This window comes from Balaenoptera physalus, assembly GCF_965194825.1.
Source record: "Balaenoptera physalus genome assembly, chromosome: 19".
Taxonomy (NCBI): Eukaryota; Metazoa; Chordata; class Mammalia; order Artiodactyla; family Balaenopteridae; genus Balaenoptera; species Balaenoptera physalus.
This window is the reverse complement of record NC_138900.1, coordinates 43136467-43162154: the sequence shown is the minus strand read 5'-3', so window position 1 is coordinate 43162154 and position 25688 is coordinate 43136467. Positions and strand designations below refer to the sequence as shown.

Sequence of the window (25688 nt, the reverse complement as noted above, 5' to 3'; positions counted from 1 at the left end):
TCAGGAGTCCAGCACAGGCTGAAATCAAGAGTGTGTTCTTTCTGGAGTTTCTAGGAGATAATGTGTTTCCTGCCCCTTGGACTGTTGGCAGATTTCAGTTTCTTGCAGTTGTGTGACTGATACCCACGTTTTCTTCTTGGCTGTCAGTTAAGAACCATTCTCAGCTTCTAGTGGCCACTGTGTCACTTGACTCATAGCTCTTTTCCTCCCTCTTCAAAGCCAGCAATAGTGGGTCAAGTTCTTCTCAAGTCACATCCCCCTCTGACCCTTCTTCTTTTGTTAAATATCTCTCTGACCACAGCCATGGAAGTTTCTTAACTTTAAATTATTCATTTGATTAAATTTAGCCCATCATGATGATCAAGGATAATCTCCCCATCTCAAGGTCCATACTCTAACTATATTTTCAAAGTCCTTTTCACCAACATAATATATACACAGGTTTTAGGATTTAGGGAATGGATATCTTTGAGAGTCACTTTTCTGCCTACTCCATATACCTATGAAAATTCCATAAATTTCTTCATGATAAGAATTGGATACACTTTACTCAGCAAAACCCACAAAGTTACTTTTCCCTCCAGCACTGAAACAAAAAAAACTTTTTTTTCTTTTTAAAAGAAGGGGTTAGGTGCTAGGTTTCATGAAAAATATACACTCTATGTTTAAAGTGTTAAATCATGGTCATCAGAGTAAGGTGTAAATATTACAAGGGCTCTGGAATCCTGAGAAAAAGAGGAAACAGATCCAGAATCTTCTATCTTAAGTTCTTTCCAGTACATTAACTTGAGTGGCACAAAAGTGAGTGAACAATTCTAATTGTTCTTTTTCTCATTTCCTTCTTCCATTCTTTTTTTACCTGGATTTCTCCTTACTTCCGTCTCTCCCTCTCCTTTTATCAGACATAAGATTAAGTAAATAAGTGAGATGTAGGTATGACACAACTGGATAAAAGTTTGGCAAACTGATATTCATCAAATGTATCCCTGAGGTCCCTAGAGTCACATCCATCTTATATAAGCCAGCAGTATCCTCCCCACTCTAAGCTCCTTTCTGACTGACATTCACTTGAAAGGGCTTGAACAATTATTCTAATTGCTCTAAGTTTGGGAATGTGTAAACCATCAAGGTATATAATTCTGCAACAGTAATATGATTAGCCCTGTTTCACAGGTGAAAATGCAGAGGTTCAGATAAATTTACCAAACAAACTGCGACACTTAACTACTGAATGTCAGGAGTTGGGGATTTTTAATCGGGGCTTTCTAACCACAGCATGCAAAGTCTTTTCGGTAAAGCCTTTGCCAACCTTTACAGGCACACTGGCAAGAACAGAAAAAGCACAGTGTATTCATTTTCTAGGACTGCTATAACAAAGCAGCACAAACTGGTGGTTTAAAACATCAGAAATGTTTTCTCTCACAGTTCTGAAGGCTAGAAGTCTGAAATCAAGGTGTTGGCAGGGTTGATTTTGTGTGTGTGTAAAGTCTCTGTGGGAGAGTAGCTTGCATGTCTCCCTCATAGCTTCCGGTCATGGCCCTTGGCATTCCTTGGCTTGTAAACGCATCACTCCAATCTCTGCCTCCATATTCACATGGCCTTCTGCCCATGTCTCTGTGTCTTCACATGGGCTGAATTCTTATAAGGGCACCAGTTCTATTGGAATAGGGACCCACACTACTCTATAACTTCATCTTAACTTAAATAATTATATCTGCCCCGATTCTATTTACGAACAAGTTCACATTCTGAACTACTGGGAGTGAGGATGTCAACATATCTTTCTTAGGGTGGGTAATTCAACTCAGACACATTTCTATCTGTATGTAAAAAGTGTTTCCCCAAAACCTTACAGGGTCAAATTGGAGGACAACACCTGAAAAGGCGATTAATCTTTACGAAATGCAAGGTGAAATTAAATAGGTCCTTGGCTTCAAGAAGAAAAGGTTATTTTTGAACAGCAGCTCTTTAATGCAGTTCTTATATTTTATTAATAATTAATAAATGATTAATGCAGATTGCTTTCTTCCAAATAAATTATCAGAATGTGTTATAACAGATGTGAATAAATCATGGGCTCTAGTTCATGAGTGGTCTGCACAAATGTCAGGCATATAATACATTATATTTAAATATTATGTGCCTGAAATATGGGTGAGGACTCAATTGTAATATGTTAACACATTTCTATCTATGAGTTCTTAATTGTTGAAAACCAGCGTGTTCTGAAATGATTTTCTAGATGTTTATTGTTTAAAGCATGTACTGATACTGATTTAATTTCCTCTTTTCCTTTTAGTGGTATAAAATTGAATTGTTAAAAATATCATTTATAACAATAAGAGATAGTCTAAAACAGCGGCCCCCAACCTTTTTGGCGCCAGGGACCGGTTTCATGGAAGACAATTTTTCCAGGGACGGGGGAGGGCGGGGGGGATGGTTCGGGTGGAATGCGAGCGTGGGGAGCAGGAGATGAAGCTTCCCTCACTCACTCACCCGCTGCTCACCTCCTGCTGTGCGGCCCAGTTCCTAACAGGCCACAGACCGGTACTGGTCTGCAGCCTGGGGGTTGGGGACCCCTGGTCTAAAACATCAGCACAGAGTAAAAATGTTATCATACTATATATTTTTTTCCTATTAAGAAATGAAATTGCTTATTCAAATGATTTTAAATCATTCACTTAATGGAAATAGTTTTTACATGATAAGAATAAAGTAGCAGAATGATCAGCATGTAATTATCATTGTCGTCGTCATCATCATCATCATCATGGATGCTAGTTACTGAGTGCTGGCTTTGTGCCAGGCATTGAGAACAGTGTTCTAAAAATGTCATTCCAACCTCAAAACAATCTTAGGAATGAGCTAGTGTTATACTTCCCATTTTACATGTGAGAAAACTGAATTAGAGATGTTAAAAAATTAACTTTTCTAGGGACTTCCCTGGTGGTGCAGTGGTTAAGAATCCGCCTGCCAATGCAGGGGACACAGGTTTGAGCCCTAGTCCGGGAAGATCCCACACGCCGTGGAGCAACCAAGCCCGTGCACCACAACTACTGAGCCGGCATGCCACAACTACTGAAGCCCGCATGCCTAGAACCCGTGCTCTACAACAAGAGAAGCCACGGCAATGAGAAGCCCACGCACCACAACGAACAGTAGCCCCCACTCATTGCAACTAGAGAAAGCCCGCGCACAGCAACAAAGACCCAATATAGCCAAATAATTATTTAATTAATTAATTTTTAAAAAATGTATAAAAAAAAATTAACTTTTCTAACACACAGTTATAGGTTATGAGCCAGGATGCAAACTCAAGTCTCAGTTCATACATGACACTCTTAATCTCTTCTATCCCAGGAGGAGCTAGGCTTCACAACAAAAAACTTGGAACGGTCCTGCTGTTTGAGCTTAGTAATTTATGCAGACTCTTGGGATGTGATATCCCTCGCTTATAATTGGAAGCTACTAAAAATAATGACATGGATAGGGCATACAGTCATCTCAGTGTTGTTCACATATTAACTCATTTAACCTTCAAAATAACAATGTGGGAGATTTCTTACTCTTCTTCCATGCATGAGAAAACTGAGACTAATATTTCCAAGGTTAAACAGTTAATTGTACTAAAATGTGAAATTAATTTCTGGTTATAAAACCTCTGCTCCTAACAATTATACTCTACTACTGTATGTATGTATTAAAAGAGAAGATTCCCACTCTCCCCCAGTTCTTAGCACCCGTGACTCTCTGTTTTACATTTGTTATTTCTTTCTAACTATGGCTGAGTCTTTGCTCAACATCCCAAGAGCATTTTAAGGTGATTTGTCCTCCAAGATCTTGTTAAAATAAATAACTTCTGCCAAAAGGAAAGTACTATCCAAGCATTGGGAATAATTCTGTAAGAATGTTCCTGAGTGCATGATGGTAAGTGAAACAAGTGTGCAGAAGCATGGCTAGCCCAGGTTCTCCAGGGTTACTCCGACATATTCCTTTATTTCTTAATCTCTTATCATATTCTGCATCACTCACAGGCCCCAGTCTGGTTCAGCTTATTGATTGCCACATACATGCTTTTTGTCCTAATCTTGTGTCTTCAGTATCTTGGCCTACAAGTACTAAAATTCCAAATTCTAATATCAAAAGCATTAAATTGAGCACCTGGAAATTCTGGAAGGCAGAGTGATCACATAAGTTAAGTATAATCTGTTGATTATCTTTTGTATGTTTTGGTCTCAAAATAATATTTCTCTTGTGTATTTCAAGCTGCCTCTCCCAATATTTCATCATAGGTTTAAGTCACAACTAGCACGTGGCTGAGAGTATAGCTGTGCATCAAATCTGTTTTATCTTTTTTTGGATCTACTGCTAACCTAAATTTGCCAACTACTCTGGTCATCAGGTGACAAGGCCATGTTATTTAAGCAGAATTAATACTCACTACAACCGGGGATAGCTCACAAAATAGTCTATGGACCCTTGATGTTCTTTATTCCCTTCCTGAGTATGACATAATATACTATACTAGTCTCACTGAAAGTGGCAAAGCCACAAGAAAGAAGGGGCCAAGCTCTCTCTTTACCACTTGGAATAGAGTTGCCTGCTCATTTTGATTTTAGGTGAGTAAAAATAAACTTTTTTCATGTGTGAACAAATATACATTTTTGAGGCATTTGTTACAGTAGCCAGTGTTACCCTAAATAATACATAAACTAAAAAAACAAACAAACAAAAAACATAGTTGAAAGTTGACTTCCTTGAAGAATACGCTCAGGGGAAGCAGTCACTCCCTTTACTGTAGCTAAATGTTTGCTTGCACAGTTTTTTGCTAACCTTCCCAGCTCCATCTCATTTTAACCTTTTCTCAGGTCCACAGAACTCAAGGAGAATTCTAAACTTAGATATCTAATTTTTTCCTCGCTATTTTCTTTTTGTAAATCTGGAATATTGTTTCCTGGCATCTTTTAATGACCAGCTCCTTTTTTAGATTTCAGGTGTCATTGCAAAAGTGGATATTGCACTACCTGGTACCACAGACTTATTTGCCAAAAGTTGGTCCCATGACATTGTGGATAAGAGCTTGGTCTCTGGAGCTGTACTGTCCAATACAGAAGCTACTAGCCACATGTGGTTGTTAGCTCAGTTACAGTAGCTGCGTTCAAGTGTTTAATAGCCACATAGGACTCATGGCTACCATATCGGACAGAACAGATTGTAAATATTTCCATCACCACACATAATTCTATTGAACAGCAAGTCTCTAAAGACAGACGTGGGGCTACAATTGAATTTGCCTCTTTGCACCGCTGTTTGCCAAATATCTCAAATAGATACTCTTGATATTAAATGAGAGATTATATGTAAAATATTTAAAGCAGTGGCTAGTAGATAATAGAGGCTCAAAATTGGTTAGATATTTTTATCCCTAAGCACATGTTGCAGGTTTCTGTAAGGTTCTCCCAATAGCCTAAATCTTAAGCGACTTGTACTAATCTATAATGTTTTAATATATCTTGCCCCCATTCTTAATCTCATCTCATCATTTAACCCTTGTCCTTGGATCTGATATTTAGCATAACTTCATCTGTAATATATTAAAATACCTTGCCCCCTATTTTCTTTTTTTAAGAAAAAAAATTTAAACCCTTTTTATTCCACCACCCAGAGGCAATTACTTTCTTAAAATTCGGGTGTTTATCCTTCTGGTCTTTTTTTTATCCCAAGCATTGTTAATTGACTTTGTTTACAAAAAGAAGATCATAGAGTACATATATCTTATCATCTGCTTTATCCATATAATAATGTGTGGATATTTTCCTGTGTGATTCATTGTGTTTCTTTTTTTAATTGGTTATTTCTTTTTCTTAAATTGAAGTACAGTTGATTTACATTGTTGTGTTAGTTTCAGGTGTACAGCACAGTGATTCAGTTATACATATATATATATATTCTTTTTCAGATTCTTTTACCTTAAAGGTTATTACAAAATATTGAGTATAGTTCCCTGTGCTATACAGTAGGTCTTTGTTGGCTATCTATTTTACATATAGTAGTGTGTATACGTTAATCTCAAACTCCTAATTCATCCCCCCCCCCACACCTTTCTCCTTTAGTAACCATAAGTTTGCTTTCTTTGTCTGTAGGTTTATTTCTGTTTTGTAAATATGTTCATTTGTATCTTTTTTGTTTTGTTTTTAGATTCCACATGTAAGTAACATCATATGATATTTGTCTTTCTCTGTCTGGCTTAATTCACTTGGTATGATAATCTCCAGGTCCATCCACGTTGCTGCAAATGGCATTTCATTATCTTTAATGGTTGATAATATTCCATTGTGTATATGTACCACATCTTCTTTATCCACTTATTTGTCAATAGACATTTAGGTTGCTTCCATGTCTTGGCTATTGTAAATAGTGCTGCAGTGAACATTGGGGAGCATGTGTCTTTTCAAATTAGAGTTTTCTCCAGGTGTATGCCCAGGAGTGGGATTGCTGGATCATATGGCAACTTTATTTTTAGTTTAAGGAACCTCTATACTGTTCTCCATAGTGACTGCACCAATTTACATTCCCACCAAGAATGTAGGAGAGTTCCCTTTTCTCCACACCCTCTCCAGCATTTATTATTTGTAGATTTTTTGATAATGGCCATTCTGACCAGTGTGAGGTTATACCTCATTGTAGTTTTGATTTGCTTTCTTTAATATTTAGTGATGTTGAGAATTTTTTCATGTGCCTGTTTGTCATCTGTGTATCTTCTTTGGAGAAATGTCTATTTAGATATTCTGCCCACTTTTTGATTGGGTTGTTGTTGTTTTTTTTTAAATATATTGAGCTGTATGAGCTATTTGTATATTTTGGAAATTAATCTCTTGTCCGTCACATTGTTTGCAAATATTCTCTCCCATTCTGTAGGTTGTCTTTTCCTTTTGTTTATGGTTTCCTTTGCTGTGCAAGAGCTTTTAAGTTTAATTAGGTCCCATTTGTTTATTTTTGTTTTTATTTCCATTACTCTAGGAGATAGTCCAAAAAGATATTGCTGCGATTTATGTCAAAGAGTGTTCTTCCTATGTTTTCCTCTAGGAGTTTTATAGTATCTGGTCTTACATTTAGGTCTTTAATCCATTTTGAGTTTATCTTTGTATATGGTGTTAGAGAATGTTCTGATTTCATTCTTTTACATGTAGCTGTCCAGTTTTCCCAGCACCACTTATTGAAGAGACTGTCTCTTCTCCAATGTATATTCTTGCCTCCTTTGTCGTAGATTAATTGACCATAGGTTCTTGCCCCATATTCTTTTTTTTTTTTTTTAACATCTTTATTGGAGTATAATTGCTTTACAGTGGTGTGTTAGTTTCTGCTTTATAACAAAGTGAATCAGTTATACATATACATATGTTCCCATATCTCTTCCCTCTTGCATCTCCCTCCCTCCCACCCTCCCTATCCCACCCTTCTAGGTGGTCACAAAGCACGGAGCTGATCTCCCTGTGCTATGCGGCTGCTTCCCACTAGCTATCTATTTTACGTTTGGTAGTGTATATATGTCCATGCCACTGTCTCACTTTGTCCCAGCTTACCCTTCCCCCTCCCCGTATCCTCAAGTCCATTCTCTAGTAGTTCTGTGTCTTTATTCCCGTCTTGCCACTAGGTTCATCTGAATGAGATCCTTGCTGGGTAGAGTAATCTTGGTTGTAGGTTTTTCTCCTTCCTCACTTTAAATATGTCCTGCCACTCCCTTCTGGCTTGCAGAGTTTCTGCTGAAAGATCAGCTGTTAACCTTACAGGGATTCCCTTGTGTGTTATTTGTTGTTTTTCCCTTGCTGCTTTTAATATGTTTTCTTTATATTTAAATTTTGATAGTTTGATTAATATGTGTCTTGGCGTGTTTCTCCTTGGATTTATCCTGTATGGGACTCTCTGTGCTTCCAGGACTTGATTAACTATTTCCTTTCCCATATTCTTGCCCCATATTCTTAATCTCATTTTATCATTTAACATTTTTCCTTGGATCTGATATTTAGCCTAATTTACAACTTCTACTATTTTTACTTCCATTTGTGAAAATTTAAGTTTTTCTAACTAAGTTGTCTCAGAATGCTTTAGGTAAACATGATTTTTTTGTTAAAGTTTTAGTTCCAAGTTCCAAAGACAAAACTTTTAGCAGATTCTTTTTCTCTAAACAGATTCACTTCTAAATAGAGAAGAAAGACTCTTAGATACAAGTAAACCAAAGGTATATTTGAGTGCTGCCTTCTACCACCTCCTGAATCCCAAATGAAGTAAGCCCGGAGGATTATCCTAGGTAGGAGTAAGAATGACAGGATTCAACACTCTGTGCAGGGTGTGGCTAGGAGACAGGAAGATGTTTCCTCATCATTTCAGAAGTTCATGATCACTGGGCTTACTTTGCTATTTTGCACAGATGCCCCAACTCCACATAGGTTTCTAAAAGATATAATTGCAAGTATTTGACCTAGAGTCTATTTCCAGTTACTCAGGTTGCACTAGAAAGAACCTTTAGAACCACTATTTTATAGTCTACCTGGATATAGCTGTGGTTGTTAGAGAAGCAGTACAGGGTTTAATGAGTGTGTCTGCCCCATTCTCAAGCAGCAAAGCAATTCTTCAAATAGCACAAAAAGCCAAGTGCTTTCTTACACTTTAACATACAATTTGCATCTTTATTCCATTTATCCCTTAGCAATTTTATATGATCCTGCTTAGAACTTAAAGCCTACAGGGGCAGTATAATGACTAAAGGAAAGACTCTCGTTCACAGGACGGATTGTTCTGGGCACCTCTACAAATAACACATGTCTACCTGGCCAGGCCATATACGCTATTACTACTAATAATAAACAAAATCTATGATGATTTCTACCATTTACTGAGTGCTCTACATGTTAAGCCCATTGATCAGTCTTTATAAAGGGCAAAATAGTAACTATCTTTAAGTGTTGAGAGAATAGGAGGTAATTCAAAGAAATGGAAATAAACCTAGAATGGGTAAGAAATTCATAGATGGTTGCACTTCTAGTAAGAATAGCAGCTGAATGTCAGGTCTAACAATGTCAACTCCAAGTATGAGCTTTAGAGAAGTGGCTAAGGGAAAAACTTTCCCAATCAATACAAAGCGGGGATTATCAGGCCCCTTTAAGCAAATCTCAGATGATAGGGTATAGGTTTTCAATCTTAAAGTGGTTTAATGATTGCCTGGAGTGCTCCTTAAAGACTTCCTAATTCTAAATCTTTTGGGGGTTGAAGTCTGGGAATGTGCCTTTTAACAAGCCAGGAACATAATTTGGCTGTCTTTTCTTTGAGAGTCCAAGCCCTGGAGAGAGAATTATAGTTTCCTTCCATTGTTTGAGACAAATTTGCTCAATGAAAGTCAACTTCCAGATGGTGAGCTGCCCTACTAAGAGCAAGCAAGGTTAATTTCCTACAAAGATCTTAAAATAGGAAAAAGAAACAGGGAAGCAGGGATTTTTAACATATAAAACCAGGAGAGAAATTGCATATTAAAAGGGAACATTCATCCTTTCACTGAACAAGTACTAACTTAAGGCAGAGATTGTGCTACATATTTGGCTTACAATAGGGATTTCATGGAAATTTCAATCAAAGGGATAACAGAAAAGAGTCAGTATCTGTAAACTGGGAGGAGAGCTCTAATAAATGGTACAGAAGTGTGTCTTGGGATCTGAGGGCCGCAGGAAGGTAACAACACCAAGGCTTCATCTTGGATATATATACTGTGGACTTGCCCAGACTCTGTGTGCTCTCTGGTGAAGATAGATGCTCCATTACCATTCAGGTAAGCCCTGGCCATTAGAATAGTGATGCTATTACTGGCCATATAAGATTCTTTAAGTAGCACAGTATAAAGCAGGCTTTGAGAAATGTCAGATCTGGTTTTGCATCCCAGCCTGTAATAGTTGTGCAACCTTGTTCAATTTACTTTATTTCTCTGAGTTGCAGTTTTCTTCTTTGTATAATATGGGTAATAACATTATCTATCATCTAGAGTTTTGTAATGATCAAATAAGTAGACATTTACTATCTCATTTAATCAGTTCTTCAAAGTATTTAGAATAGCACTTTGAAATTAAACAGAAAATAGGGCCAAGAATAAACCCAATTTGCTTTTCCCTCTGTATTAACCTCTTAAGTTGCTTCATTTAATCTCACAGTCTTAAATAACATTACTATTCTGGTGACTCCCTTGAGCTTTAGACTAAATATTCAACTTCCTATATGAAATCTCATCATGGGTACTTAATAACTATCTTTTAAGTGCTATATCCCCCCAAATTAATATATTCAAACCCAGACTTTTAAATTTTATTACTTCACATTGCTCATCTCTGAATTATTAGCATCTCAGAAAATAGGACCATAATTCTGGCAAAATAAATTTAATCTTGATTCCTCTCTTAATCTCATACTATATCCAGTCCCTCTGCAATTCCTGTTAGTTCAGCTTTAAAATGTATTCCAAATATCACCACTTTCCCCTGACTCTGTGTCCCATCCAACCTACCATCATCTCCCACCTGGTGCACTGACACAGCTGCCCAATTAATGTCCCTATTTCAGCTCTTGACACTAGATTCGATTTCTCCCTGTGTTCACAACCAGAGTTATTATTTCATAAAATTCAGTCACATCACCATCCTATTCAAAACCTTCCAATGCTTTCATATTCCAGTTAAAATAAAATCCATTTCGTTTATGCTAACCTACATTTCCAGTATGATCTACCCCCTGCCCACTTCTCTGACTTTACCATGCTGCCCACATTTCTAAGAACCCAATGTTTCTTGCTACTTTTCCAACAGGACAGGCCCGAAAGTGTTCATTTCCACCAGAATTCCTTCCCGCATGCTGTTATCTCTGCTTTGATCCTTCATATCATTCATGTCTCTTTCCACATGCTCCGTTCATAAAGACAGACTATATTCCACTGACTACACTACAGAAAATATTTTCCATCTGTTACATTTTATTCCTTTATGCTACTACATTTTGTATTACACTTACCATTGTAATTAGCTAAATTTCTATTCTTTAAGTTCATGTGCCTTCTGTTTTTCTCATTATAAGCTCAAGAATGCAAAAACAATGTCTGCTTGGCTTCTGCTCTATCTTCAGAACCTATAAATGCTCTAGCATGTACATAGTAGGCACTTTAAATAATGTTGAATATAAGACATGAAAGTGTCAGACACAAAAAAATGTACTCAGTAGATAGTATAGTAATCCAAAAAGCAACAGATAAAATTTACAGCTTCTTCTCCAACTCCTTCACCGTGGCTATATTAAACTATTTCTTGTTTTCCAAAAGCACTGTGACTTTTTGAGTCTCCTTGTCTTTGAATGAATGAACTTTTCCCTCAGCTCAAACTATGGAAGAGAATTACAGGCTGTGTTCAAGATTCAGATGAAATATTTCCTCCTCTGGATATCTTTCCCTAGACTCTTTTCCTTCTATTCCATTAGATAAGGTCTTTTCACAGCATCATGAACATATATGTCTTCTTTAAAGTCCTTCTTGTCTTTTTTCTTTAAATGTCTGTTCTAATAAACTATGAGCCTGTAATGGACAGGATTAAACATTTTTCATTGTATTCAAATAGGACTTCTGGCCATGTCACCTCCTAACTGGATAACTCCAGGCAATTCTTTAATTAAACCCTGTATACCTCACTTTCCACATTTATAACACAAAGGATATAATTGTAAATGTATCATGTGATTAATTGAGAAATGCAGATTGAGGAATGCAGTGAAGTACCCACTGGGTATGCTACGCAAGGCATTAAGTGTTCTCTAAATGTTAGCCGTTATTATTATACATTCCCAAAGTTAGCATGGCGCCTTGCATACCACAGATGCTCAGTAAAGGATTACTGAAGTTAAAGAAGAATTGTACCCAACAGAGTTAAATAGGCAAGGAAGACTTTATATGAGTGTATTGCAAAATAGGAGAGAGAATGCATTCAACTTTCCTGAAACAAAAAGCAGAGAAAAATTTAAGCTCTGGGGTAAGCTAGTGGAAAAGTATTGATGATCATTAGGAGACTGGTTGGTCAATGTGATTAGGCCATCTGTGTTTGCTAATAGGTACATATGGTGCATATGGAAGTTAGGCACCCACCCTCCCACAGAGATGGGGAGTCAGAGGCTCTATCTTCCTTGATGATTACATTTCAAGGGAGGTCTCCCAGATCCTTGAGAAAGACATTCCTGGGTTTTAAAACTGGCAAGAGGCTGAGAGAAGGAATAGAGAAAGAATTTACAATAGAAATTAAAAGTAATTTATAAAGTAAATGCCCTAAGAAAAGGGATGACAAGGCATATAGTCAGGAAGGAGCCTGTCCAAAATTTAATCAAACTGAGGGGACATTTAAGACTATCTTGGACACAATAAAGATCCTGATTTCCGGTCTTATGTAAAGCAATATAATCTAATACTGCTAATTGCTGCATTGTTATAGTGATATGTACCAAATACTACCTGTGGGTAGTCATTAGTGATGTTAACCAAATATGTCTAGCTCTCTGCTTATGGACATATAGCAGGATGAAACTTCCTGTTCCCCTAAGGAGTGAATGAACCCATGTGAATTGTTTTGGACAATGCATTGTGGAAAGAAGTGATATATTCCTCTGCTGGACTGAAGGTTTTAATTGTCTGTGTGTTAGCCCCCACTAAGGCAACCTGTAACATTTGAAGGGGAGCTGCTTAGTCAGCCTGACTTCTAGAGTGGGAAGTTAGGAAGCTGAGTCAAGCCAATCCACACTGGACTGCAGAATGAGAAGAAATAAACTTTTGTTTTCAGAAGCAGCTAATACTGAAGCATTGTATGTAGTTTAAGCATGACCTAGACATCTCTTCCTCTCTGTAAGCATTTTAACTGACTTCAGTCAGAAAAACAAAACAGACAAATACCATCCTCAAAGTTCCAAAATCATCCACCAAAACAAAGTAAGAACATACATACAGGCCCCAAATCACACACAAAAAAGTTGTGTGTGCAAGGGATATGAGCTTGAAATATTAATCTCTCTTCTATTATTGAAAGACATTTATTTTTCCTTGTTCATTTTTGATAGAAATATGAGCCATCAATTTTCTTTTATTTCAAGATCCTATAGATTTTCTATAAATCTACCACAATGAAAACATTTATATTTCATTATTACAAATTCCATAGGGAGCTCTCTCTCTTATACACTCCTTCTCAATTTCATTACATAATTAAAATGGGGAAGTTGCCTTGGGGAAATAATAAAGTATGCTAGGATATACCTGTCTTAAGTAAATACATAGAAGGTATATTTTTACTAAATATTTTAGATTACTTCAGCTTCTTTTAAAAAATATACCTAATGACCTGGCATAGACAATTACCAAAACTTGAGCATTATTACCCTTTGAATGATAATTATATTTTAATTAAAATGCCAAAGTGATCGAAAGGTGAAGAATAAGCTATTTACTGTGTGGAGTCTAAACAATGAAATAAATGGGAGAAAGGACTTAAATTTTATGATGTTTTTCTAGTACCACTGAAAAAGTGATATTGAGAGCAATTATTTTTTTCCAAAATGCAGTACTATATAAATAGAAGCAAATTAAATCTACCACTCAGCAAATTTCATTTGCCATGGAGAGATTAATATGAAAAGGGCCTCTGAATTTTTATCAGAGCAGAAAACTTAATAGGATATTTCAAAAATTCAGCTCTGTCTGGCTTGAGGATAGATAATGGAATTTTGCAGCTTAAATCTTGAGGTCACTATTTCAAAACGCCCCAGGTTGGCAGTAACTAAAAAGCATTACTATCTGATGGCACTGCAGTGCCTATGTGAAATGAATTACTGGTTTCACTCTGATGGTTACCAGATAGGGATCTAATACCATCTGAACAACTGGAGCTAATTGGCCCAATTGCTGGTATTTCAAGGAGGCATCCAACAATTGAAAATGGAATTACATTCTCACTGTGTACTTGGTTGCTTTCCCATGATGGGAAAGACAGGTGTGAAGTTTACCTGGGCTTATCTTGGGTTTTGATGTAAATAAATCGAAGATTAGTTTTGGCAGCTCATGCTTTCACCCTGCAGGGTCCTGGAGATCTGGGTATTAAGTTGGGGATAATGTGTCTTGCCCCGTTTGCCTGGAAGGAAGTCTGTGCAAATGAAGTGATGTTTTAGGGTCTTGTCGTCAATGGATAAAGGACTTGCTCTAGGCTAGAGGAATTCAGGGAAGGTTGATATGGCTGCCTACGCCTGTTACCCAGTTTGCACAAAACTACTCTTAGCATTTCAGATTGGTATAGTGGAAGGGAGGAATTAGAGTTACTGAGATGTGTAAATCAGGGACAAACACTAACCCTTAAACTGTCTCAGCGACAGACAGTGGATACATGAGAGCACTGACCCAAAGACAAATGGCCTGGATTCAAATACTGGTTCCACCCAATTGCTGGTGTGTTGTGTATACTCCCTAAGCCTCAATTTCTCACCCTTATATGGCTGCTGTGTGATTTAAAAACTTAATGAACATATGAAATGAGTCTGGCAAAGAGTAAACATAATTACACTGGTTATAACATTTTTATTGTAACAAATTAGTAGTTATTGTTATTTTTAACACCTGTTTTTCAAAAACTACCTCCTAGTTTGGTATGAGGATCAACAAACAAAAAGAAACAGGGCATCTATAAAGTTCCACACAAATTCAAGGTGTTAATAATAATAGTATCCAGGTTATTTTTGCATATTATCATGTTTTATTTCTTATTTTATTCCTGCAATTTCAGACAGTGGCATCAGGGACTAATTAACACTCTGGGCATAGAGTAAAGCTGAGGCAAACAGTAAGAGGAATAAAGAGGGGGCTTGTGGAAAATCTTTGTGAAATATAAGAACTATCATTGCCTCAAGCAGATTCCCTCATGCTCTGGGTTAGCAGGACTGCCAGGTCACTGAGCATTCTTTGTACATGATGTTTATTGGAGCCAGTAGGTATTAAATTATTTCATCAAGCAGTCCTGTAACTTTGCAGCTCCCTGGTGGGTCTTCTAATCTCAGATTATGTTCACCCATCGAGCCATGATTGCTGGAAGCATTATTACTATTTCTCATTATACTATCTCCTATCTCCTGTGTCCTCTTTTATCTCTTGTTAAAATTATTCCACTGAGAATATTTTTTTTAACTCAAATTGAATTTCCTTTCTGACTCCCTACCTTCATGTCTTAAGAGTTCCAGTTTCCTAAAGATCCCTTAAAAATTCTAAGGGAAAACAAAATGTGTGAGTTCAGTAAGTTTTTTTTTTCCTTGGGAAAATAACTTTAATGTTTCCATCCACTCCATATGTATTAATCAAAGTTCTGGACCATGTCCTGAAAATGCTATGTGTGAGTGCACACACACAAACACACACACAGACACATAATATGTTTAGTGTGGTAGAGATTATGTAGCCAACTCAATGAATTCTATTTTTTTTGATGGCTTTTTTTTAAATTGAAGTATAGTTAATTTACAATGCTGTGTTAGTTTCTGGTGTACAACAAAGTGATGCAGTTACATATATATTCTTTTTCATATTCTTTTCCATTATAGTTTATTACAAGATATTAAATATAGTTCCCTATGCTATTCAGTAGGACTTTGTGATTTATCTAGTTTATATATAGTAGTGTGTATCTGCTAATCCCCAACTCCTAGTTTATCCCTCCCCCAACCCCTTTCCCCTTTGGTAACCATAAGTTTGTTTTGTATGTCCATGAGTCTGTTTCTGTTTGGTAAATAAGTTTATTTGTGTCATATTTTAGATTCCACATGTAAGTGATATCATATAGTATTTGTCTTTCTCTTTCTGACTTACTTAGTATGATAATCTCTAGGTCCATCCATGTTGCTGCAAATGGCAAAATTTCATAATTTTTTATAGTAGCATTCCATTGTGTGTGTGTGTATGTACGTGTGTATATATATATATATATATATACATACACAAGCACATATATATACATACCATACACACACACACCTTATTTTTTTTACACACATATACATTCCTTTTTTATATTCTTTTCCATTATGGTTTATCCCAGGAGATTGGATATAGTTCCCTGTACTATACAGTAGGACCTTGTTGTTTATCCATCCTAAATGTAATAGTTGGCATCTACTAACCCCAAACTCCCAGTCCATCCCTAACCCTCCCCTCTTGGCAACCACAAGTCTGTTCTCCATCTGTGAGTCTCTTTTTGTTTTGTAGATAGGTTCATTTGTGCCATATCTTAGAATCCACATATAAGTGATATCATATGGTATTTGTCTTTATTTTTCTGGCTTACTTCACTTAGTATGATAATCTCTAGTTGCATCCGTGTTGCTGCAAATGGCATTATTTTGTTCTTTTTCATGGCTGAGTAGTATTGCATCATATATATGTACCACATCTTCTTTATCTATTTATCTGTTGATGGACATTTAGGTGTTTCCATGTCTTGGCTATTGTGAATGGTGCTGCTATGAATATAGGGGTGCATGTATCTTTTTGAATTATAGTTTTGTCTGGGTATACACCCAGGAGTGGGATTGCTGGATCATATGGTAACTCTATTTTTAGTTTTTTAAGGAACCTCCATACTGTTTTACATAGTACTGCACCAACTTACATTCCCACCAGCAGTGTAGGAGGGTTCACTTTTCTCCACAACCTCTCCAGCATTTGTAATTTGTAGATTTTTAATGATGGCCATGCTGACCAGTGTGAGGTGCTACCTCATTGTAGTTTTGATTTGCATTTCCCTAATAACTAGCAATGTTGAGCACCTTTTCATGTGCCTACTGCCCATCTGTATGTCTTCTTTGGAAAGATGTCTATTAAGGTCTTTTGCCCATTTTTCAATTGGGTTGTTCATTTTTTTTGTTGTTGAGTTGTATGAACTGTTTGTATATTTTGGAGATTAAATCCTTGTCAGTTGCATTGTTTGCAAATATTTTCTCCCAGTCCATAGGTTGTCCTTTTGTTTATGGTTTCCTTTGCTGTGCAAAAGTTGGAAGTTTGATTAGGTCCCATTTGTTTATTTTTGGTTTTATTTCTATTGCCTTGGGAGACTGACCTAAGAAAACATTGCTACAGTTCATGTCAGCATGTTTTGCCTATGCTCTCTTCTAGGAGTTTCATGGTGTCATGTCTTATGTGTAAGCCTTTAAGACATTTTGAGTTTATTTTTGTGCATAGTGTAGGGTGTGTTTTAACTTCATTGATTTGCATACAGCTGTCCAGCTTTCCCAGCATCACTTGCTGAAGAGACTTTTTTCCCATTTTATATTCTTGCCTCGTTTTTCAAGGATTAATTGACCATAGGTGTGTGGGTTTATTTCTGGGCTCTCTATTCTGTTCCATTGATCAATATGTCTGTTTTTGTACCAATACCACATTGTTTTGATTACTGTAGCTTTGTAGTATTGTCTGAAGTCTGGGAGGTTTTGCCTCCTGCTTTTTTTTTTTTTTCCTCAGCATTGATTTGGCAATTCTGGGTCTTTTATGGTTCCATGTAAAATTTTGGATTATTAGTTCTAGTTCTGTGAAAAATGTCATGGGTAATTTGATAGGGATTGCATTAAATCTGTAGATTGCTTTGGGTAGTACTGCCGTTTTAACAATATTCTGTCAATCCAAGAGCATGGGATATCTTTCCAGTTCTTTGAATCCTCTTTAATTTCCTTTATTAATGTTTTACAGTTCTCAGCATTTAAGGCCTTCACCTCCTTGGTCAGGTTTACTCCTAGGTTTTTTTTTTTTTTTTTTTTTTGGTGGTGGTATTTTATTTATGTATTTATTTATTTAATTTTTATTGGAGTATAGTTGATTTAAGATGTTGTGTTAGTTGCTGCTGTACAGCAAAGTGAATCAGTTATACATATACATATATCCACACTTTTCTAGATTCTATTCCCATAAGGTAATTACAGAGTATTGAGTAGAGGTCCCTGTGCTATACAGTAGGTTCTCATTAGTTATCTATTTTATACTAGCACTGTGTATATGTCAGTCCCAATCTCCCAGGTTATCCTGTCCCCCCAACCATAAGTTTGTTTTCTACACCTGTGTTTCTATTTCTGTTTTGTAAATAGGTTCATTTGTACCATTTTTTAGATGCCACATACAAGCGATATCATATGATATGTGACTTTCTCTGTCTGACTTACTTCAATCAGTATGACAATCTCTAGGTCCATCCATATTGCTGCAAATGCATTATTTTGTTCTTTTTTAGGGCTGAGTAATATTGCATTGTATATATGTACCACACCTTCTTTATCCATTCCTCCACAGATGGACATTTAGGTTGCTTCCCTGTCCTGGCTATTGTAAATAGTGGTGCAATGAACATTGGTGCGTATGTATCATTTCGAATTATGGTTTTCTCTGGATATATGTCCAGGTGTGGGATTGCTGAATGATATGGTAGCTCTATTTTTAGTTTTTAAAGGAAACTCCATACTGTTCTCCATAGTGGCTGTACCAGTTTACATTCTAACCAGCAGTGTAGGAGGGTCCCCTTTTCTCCACACCCTTTCCAGCATTTATTGTTTGAAGACTTGTGGAGGATGGCAATTCCAACTGGTGTGAGGTGATATTTCATTTTGGTTTTGATTTGCATTTCTCTAATAATTAGTGATGTTAATCATCTTTGCTTGTGCCTGTTGGTCACCTGTTATGTCTTCTTTGGAGAAATGTCTATTTAGGTCTTCTGCCCATTTTTGGATTGGGTTGTTTGTTTGTTTTGATATTGAGTTGCATGAGCTGTTTGTAGATTTTGGAAATTAATCCTTTGTCGGTCGCATCGTTTGCAAACATTTTCTCCCATTCTGTGGGTTGTCTTTTTGTTTTCTTTATGGTTTCCTTTGCTGTGCAAAAGCTTCTGAGTTTAATTAGGTCCCATTTGTTTTTGTTTTTATTTCCATTACTCTAGGAAACAGATTGAAAAAGATATTGCTGCGATGTATGTCGAAGACTGTTCTTCCTATGTTTTCCTCTAAGGGTTTTATAGTATCTGGTCTTATATTTAGGTCTTTAGTCCATTAAAAGTTTATTTTTGTGTATGGTGTTAGAGAATGTTTTAATTTCATTCTTTTACATGTAGCTGTCCAGTTTTCACAGAACCACTTACTGAAGAGATTGTGTTTTCTCCATTGTATATCTTTGCCTCCTTTGTCAAAGATAAGGTAACCTTAAGTGCGTGGGTTTCTCTCTGGTCTTTCTATCCTGTTCCATTCATCTATATTTCTGTTTTTGTGCCAGTACCATACTGTTTTTATTACTGTAGCTTTGTAGTATAGTCTGAAGTCAGGGAACCTGATTCCTCCAGCTCCATTTTTCTTTTTCAAGATTGCTTTTGCTATTTGGGGTCTTTTGTGTTTCCATACAAATTGTAAAATTTTTTGTTCTAGTTCTGTGAAAAATGCCATTGGTAATTTGATAGGAATTGCACTGAATCCATAGATTGCTTTGGGTAGTACAGTCATTTTCACAATATTGATTCTTTCAATCCAAGAACATGGTATATTTTCCATCTATTTTTTGTCATTTTTATTTCTTTTATCAGTATCTTACAGTTTTCTGAGTACAGGTCTTTTGCCTCCTTAGGTAGGTTTATTCCTAGGTATTATATTCTTTTTGATGCAGTGGTAAATGGGATTGTTTCCTTAATTTCTCTTTCTGATCTTTTGTTGTTAGTGTATAGGAATGCAGAGAGATTTCTGTGTATTAATTTTGTATCCTGCAACTTTACCAAATTCATTGATGAGCTCTAGTAGTTTTCTGGTAGCATCTTTAGGGTTTTCTATGTATAGTATCATGTCATCTGCAAACAGTGACAGTTTTACTTCTTCTTTTCCAATTTGGATTCCTTTTATTTCTTCTCTGACTGCCGTGGCTAGGACTTCCAAAAGTATGTTGAATAAAAGTGGAGAGAGTGGATATCCTTGTCAATACTTGTGATTGGTCTGTTCATATTTTCTATTTCTTCATAGGTCAGTCTTGGAAGGTGGTGCCTTTCTAAGAATTTGTCCATTTCTTCTACGTTGTGCATTTTATTGGAGTATAGTTGCTTGTAGTAGTCTCTTATGATCCTTTATATTTCTGTGGTGTCAGTTTAACTTCTCGTTTTTCATTTCTAATTTTATTGATTTGAGTCCTCTCCCTTTTATTTCTTGATGAGTCTGGCTATAGATTTAGCAATTTTGTTTATCTTTTCAAAGAACCAGCTTTTAGTTTCATTGATCTTTGCTATTTTCTTCGTCTCTATTTCATTTATTTCTGCCCTGATTTTTTTGATTTCTTTCCTTCCACTATAAGTTTTGTTTGTTCTTCTTTCTCTAGTTTCTTTAGGTGTAAGATTAGGTTGTTTATTTCAGATTTTTCTTGTTTCCTGAACTAAGATTGTGTTGCTATAAACTTTCCTCTTAGAACTGCTTTTGCTGCATCCCATAGGTTTTGGATTGTCGTATTTTCATTGTCATTTGTCTCTAGGTATTTTTAAATTTCCTCTTTGATTTCTTCAGTGATCCATTGCTTGTTTAGTAACATATTGTTTAGCATTTAGTAACATATTGTTTGTGTTTTTTTACACTTTTTTTCCTATAATTGATTTCTAATCTCATAGTGTTGTGGTTGGAAAAGATGCTTGATATGAGTTCAGTTGTCTTACGTTTACTGAGGCTTGATTTGTGGCCCAGGATGTGATCTATCCTGGAGAATGTCCATGTGCACTTGAGAAGAAAGTATATTCTGCTGCTTTTGGATGGAATGTCCTATAGATATCAATTAAGTCTTTCTGGTCTAATGTGTTATTTAAGGCTTGTGTTTCTTTATTAATTTTCTGTCTGGATGATCTGTCCATTGGTGTAAGTAGGGTGTTAAAGTCCCCCACTATTATTGTGTTACTGGAGATTTCCCATTATGGCTGTTAGTATTTGCCCTATTTATTGAGGTGCTCCTATGTTGGGTACATATATATTTACAATTGTTATATCATCTTCTTGGATTGATCCTTTGATCATTAGGTGTGTCCTTCTTTGTCTCTTGTAACAGCCTTTATTTTAAAGTCTATTTTTTCTGATATGAGAATTGCTACTCCAGCTTTCTTTTGATTTCCATTTGCATGGAATACTTTTTCCACCCCCTCACTTTCAGTCTGTTTGTGTCCCTAGGTCTGAAGTAGGTCTCTTGTAGACAGCATATATATCCGTCTTGTTTTTGTATCTGTTCAGCCAGTCTCTGTCTTTTGGTTGGCACATTTAATTCATTTACATTTAAGGAAATTATTGATATGTGTATTCCTATTGCCATTTTCTTAATTTTTGGGGGTTTATTTTTGTAGGTCTTCTTTCTTCCCTGCCTCTTTTGTTCTCTTCTCTGGTGGTTTGATGACAATCTTAATGTTGTTTTGGGGTTGCTTTTTCTTTTGTGTGTGTGTATCTATTGTAATTTTTCGGTTTGCTGTTCCCATGAGGTTTTGATATAGCAGTTTATATATGTACAAGGTTGTTTTAAGTTGCTGGTCTCTTTCCCTCCTAGAGAAAATCCTTTAGCATTTGTTGTAAAGCTGGTTTGGTGGTGCTGAATTCTCTTAGCTTTTGCTTGTCTGCAAAGATTTTATTTCTCTGTTGAATCTGAATGAGAGCCTTGCTGGGTAGAATATTCTTGGTTGTAGGTTCTTCCCTTTCATCACTTTAAATATATCATGCCACTCCCTTCTGGCTTGCAGAGTTTCTGCTGAAAGATCAGCTGTTAACCTTATGGGGATTCCCCTGTATATTAGTTGTTGCTTTTCCCTTGCTGCTTTTAATATTTTTTCTTTGTCTTTAGTTTTTGTCAGTTTGATTAATATGTGTCTTGGTGTGTTCCTCCTTGGCTTCATCCTGTATGGGATGACTGGGATGACTGCTTCCTTTCTCATGTTAGGGAAGTTTTCAGCTATAATATCTTCAGATATTTTCTTAGGCCCTTTCTCTTTCTCTTCTTCTGGGACCCCTATAATGCAAATGTTAATGTGTTTAATATTGTCCCAGAGGTCTCTGAAACTGTCCTCATTTCTTTTCATTCTTTTTTTTTTCTTTATCCTTTTCTGTGACAGTGATTTCCACCACTTTGTCTTCCAGCTCACTTATTTGTTCTTCTGCCTCAGTTATTCTGCTACTATTTCCTTCTAGTGTATTTTTCATCGCAGTTATTGTATTGTTCATCTATGTTGTATGTTGTTTTTTAAATCTTCTAGCTCCTTGTTAAACATTTCTTGTATCTTCTCGATCTGTGCCTCCATTATTTTCCCGAGATTTTTGGATCATCTTTAATATCATTACTCTGATTTCTTTTTCAGGTAGATTGCCTATCTCCTCTTCATTTAGTTGTTCTTGTGGGTTTTTATCTTATTCCTTTGTTTGCAGCATATTTCTATGGTGTCTCATTTTGTCTGACTTTGTGTTTGCGGTCTCCTTTCCACAGGCTGCATGTTCATAATTTTTGTGCTTCTTGTGTCTGCCCCCTGTTGGGTGAGGTTGTTCCAGGGGCTGTGCAGGCTTCCTGCTGAGAGGGACTGATGCCTGTCCTCTGGTGGGTGGAGCTGGGTCTTCTTCCTCTGATGGGCACAGCTGTGTCAAGGGGTGTGTTTTGAGGTGGCTGTGAGCTCAGTATGACTTTAGGCAACCTGTCTTCTGATGGGTGGGGCTGTGTTCATATCTTGGTGGTTGTTTGGCCTAAGGCTTTCCAGCACTGGAGCCTCAGGCTGTTGTGTGGGGCCAGGCCTTCGTGCTGAAACATGGACATCAGAGAGCATACTCCCATCAATAGTCCCTGGGGCTTCTGTTTCCAGTGTCCTTCCCCTCACATGAGCTACTGTCGACCTTCGTCTCCTCAGGATACCCTCCAGAGTCCCTAGGTAGGTGTAGCCCAAGATACTATGAAGGTACTACTTTGTGCTGGGTCCCAGTGTATGTGAAAACTTGTGTGCACCCTCCAAGAGTGGAGTCTCTGTTTCTCCCAGCCCTGTGGAGCTCCTGCACTCAAGCCCTGCTAACCTACAAGGCTCAATGCTCTGGGAGTTCTTCCACCTGATGCCAGACTCTCAGACTGTCTTGGAGGGCTATTTTATGTGGAAACATGCTTGTACAGCTCGTGTGGGTTTAATATTGATATTTTTTGGTGTGAGGGTTGTTTTTAGTATAGATGTGTGCCACCTCTTTCCTCAGTGTATGCTGGCCATTATCCCCTCTATAGGAGGTGTGACTGATGTGGTGACCAGATCATGCACTGGGTATTGAGCAGGGCCACACTTTTGCTCTGTGGTTGTCACTGCCCTGTCAGAGGTGGGGTCTGCTGCCTAATTGTTGGAGTAAAGGCCACCAGATCTGTTTCTTAGCTGTGTTTCTGATCTGTGTTGTGAGGTAGGTGGGATTGGAGCACTCCCACTGGGATGGAAGCCACTGAGTATTCCTCCTCTGGAGCTGTTCACCTGTGGGTGTGCTCTGTTGTGTCACCTTTCAACCATTTCAGTTGGCCCTGGTGTCTCTCAGACATTGTTTTCACGAGGCCTCCAGCATAGATCTACTTAAGTCAGGTCCCAGGATTGCAGTAAACATGGATATGGACCCACTTTGGGTGCTATGGGGGGAGCTCAGACTCTGGCCTCACCCTTCCCCCACGTGTATGTGCCCACAAAGTCTACAGCTACTAAATCTAGACCTGTCTTGGCTGCAGGAGCACTCATTGTCGGGTCAGATGTTCTCTAGGTGCTGAGTTTACAAAGCCGGTCATGGGACTGTCAATTTGCAGTTTGCCAGCTGTGAGGAGAGATTTCAGCTTTTCTTCCTTAGTTGCACAGCTCATGGGGCTCAGCTGTGGTTTCAACCCCACCTCTGCATGTGGGCCACCCACAGGGGTCTGCTCCTGAGGTTGCCCCAGAGCACATGAGCCCACCCTGGTGAGGAGAGGGTGCAGAGGCAGCAGCAGCTGGGTTCGCTGGAGCCCTGAGGGGGATGGGGTGTGTGGGGTAGCCGGCAGCCATGGGCATGAGCGAGCCAGCCCCAGTGGGGGTCCTTCCTCGTGCCTGGGAAGGCAGGGACCAGTGCATAGGGAGAGAGGCTGCAGTGGCAGTCCTTCCCCCTTGCATGTCAGTCAACAATGGCGCTTTGCTTGTATGGTGGTCTGCATTTCTTCCACAAGCATTCCCGGTTGCAGATTTCCTCACTCCCGTCCCCTCAGGATGTCTCCTTACAGCCAACAGTAGTCTTCTCCCTAGGTTTGTTCTCCAAACCCACATTCCAGCACCAAGCCCTTGTCCACACTGACAGACACATGTCTCAGTCTGGTGTACGCAGGGCTGTGGCATGGACCACCTGTGTAGGTCTCACTCTGTCCTTTCTGCCACAGACTGGTTGCTGTGCTCTCCTCTGATAGACCCTGAAGCTCCCCTTCTGGCCCAACTGATCTCCCTGCTGGTGAGTGGGCTTCCCCTGATGCGGGAACCTCTCCTTTCCTTCAGGTCCACCCCCCAGGGGCACAGATCCCATCCAGCTTCCTCTCCTCTTCCTTTTATATTTTTCTTTCTTTTGTCCTACCCAGTTATGCGGGGGATCTTTCTTGTCCTTTTAGGTGTCCAAGGTCCTCTGCTAGTGTTCAGCTGGTGCTCTGTGAGAATTGTTCCATTTGGAGATGTATTCTTGATGCATTTGTGGGGAGATATGAACTCCACGTCCTCCTACACCTCTGCTATCTCGTCTGCCTGGTGTGATTTTAAAAGGTATTTCTTAATATTCCCTTTCTGATATTTCATTGTTCCTGTAAAGAAATGCAACTGATTTCTGAATGTTAATCTTGTATCCTGCTACTTTGCTGAATTCACTTATTAGATCTAGTAGTTTGTGTGTGGAGTCCTTAGAGTTTTCTATATATAGTATCATGTCATCTGCATATAGTGACAATTTTACCTCTTCCCTTCCAATCTGGATACCTTATATTTCTTTTTCTGATCTGATTGCTATGGCTAGGACTTCCAATACTATGTTGAATAGAAGTGGTGAGAGTGGGCATCCTTGTCTTGTTCCAGATTTTAGTGGGAAGGCTTTCAGCTTTTCACTGTTGAGTATTATGTTGGCTGTGGGTTTGTCATAAATCAGGGGTGTCCGGACTGGTACCAGTCCATGGCCTGTTAGGAACCGGGCTGCACAGCAGGAGGTAAGTGGCGGGTGAGTGAGTGAAGCTTCATCTGTCACTCCCCATTGCTCACATTACCAACTGAAACATCACCCCCCAGCCCCATTCCACCCGCTCTGGTCCGTGGAAAAGTCGTCTTCCATGAAACTGATCCCTGGTGCCAAAAAGGTTGGGGACCGCTGTTATAAATGGTTTTTATTATGTTGAGATATGTTCCCTCTATACCCACTTTGGTAAGAGTTTTTATTGTGAATGGATGTTGAATTTTGTCAAATGCTTTTTCTGCATCTATTGAGATGATCATGTGGTTTTTGACTTTCTTTTGTTAACGTGGTGTATCATATTGATTTGAGGATGTTGAACCATCTTTGTGAACTTGGGATGAATCCCACTTGGTCGTGGTGTATGATCTTTTTATGTGTTGTTGGATTTGGTT

The 25688-nt window shown here is 37.9% G+C and overlaps 1 long non-coding RNA gene across 3 annotated transcripts in view; it reads right to left on the bottom strand.

The window, feature by feature from the left end:
* LOC309649491 overlaps positions 1–25688 on the bottom strand; it is a 600739-nt gene that overhangs the window by 2382 nt on the left and 572669 nt on the right. For all 3 annotated transcript variants that reach the window (XR_014257146.1, XR_014257147.1, XR_014257148.1), the window contains one exon: positions 1–25688. This exon is cut by the window's left edge and continues 2382 nt beyond it; it is cut by the window's right edge and continues 20534 nt beyond it. This is a non-coding gene — a long non-coding RNA (uncharacterized lncRNA).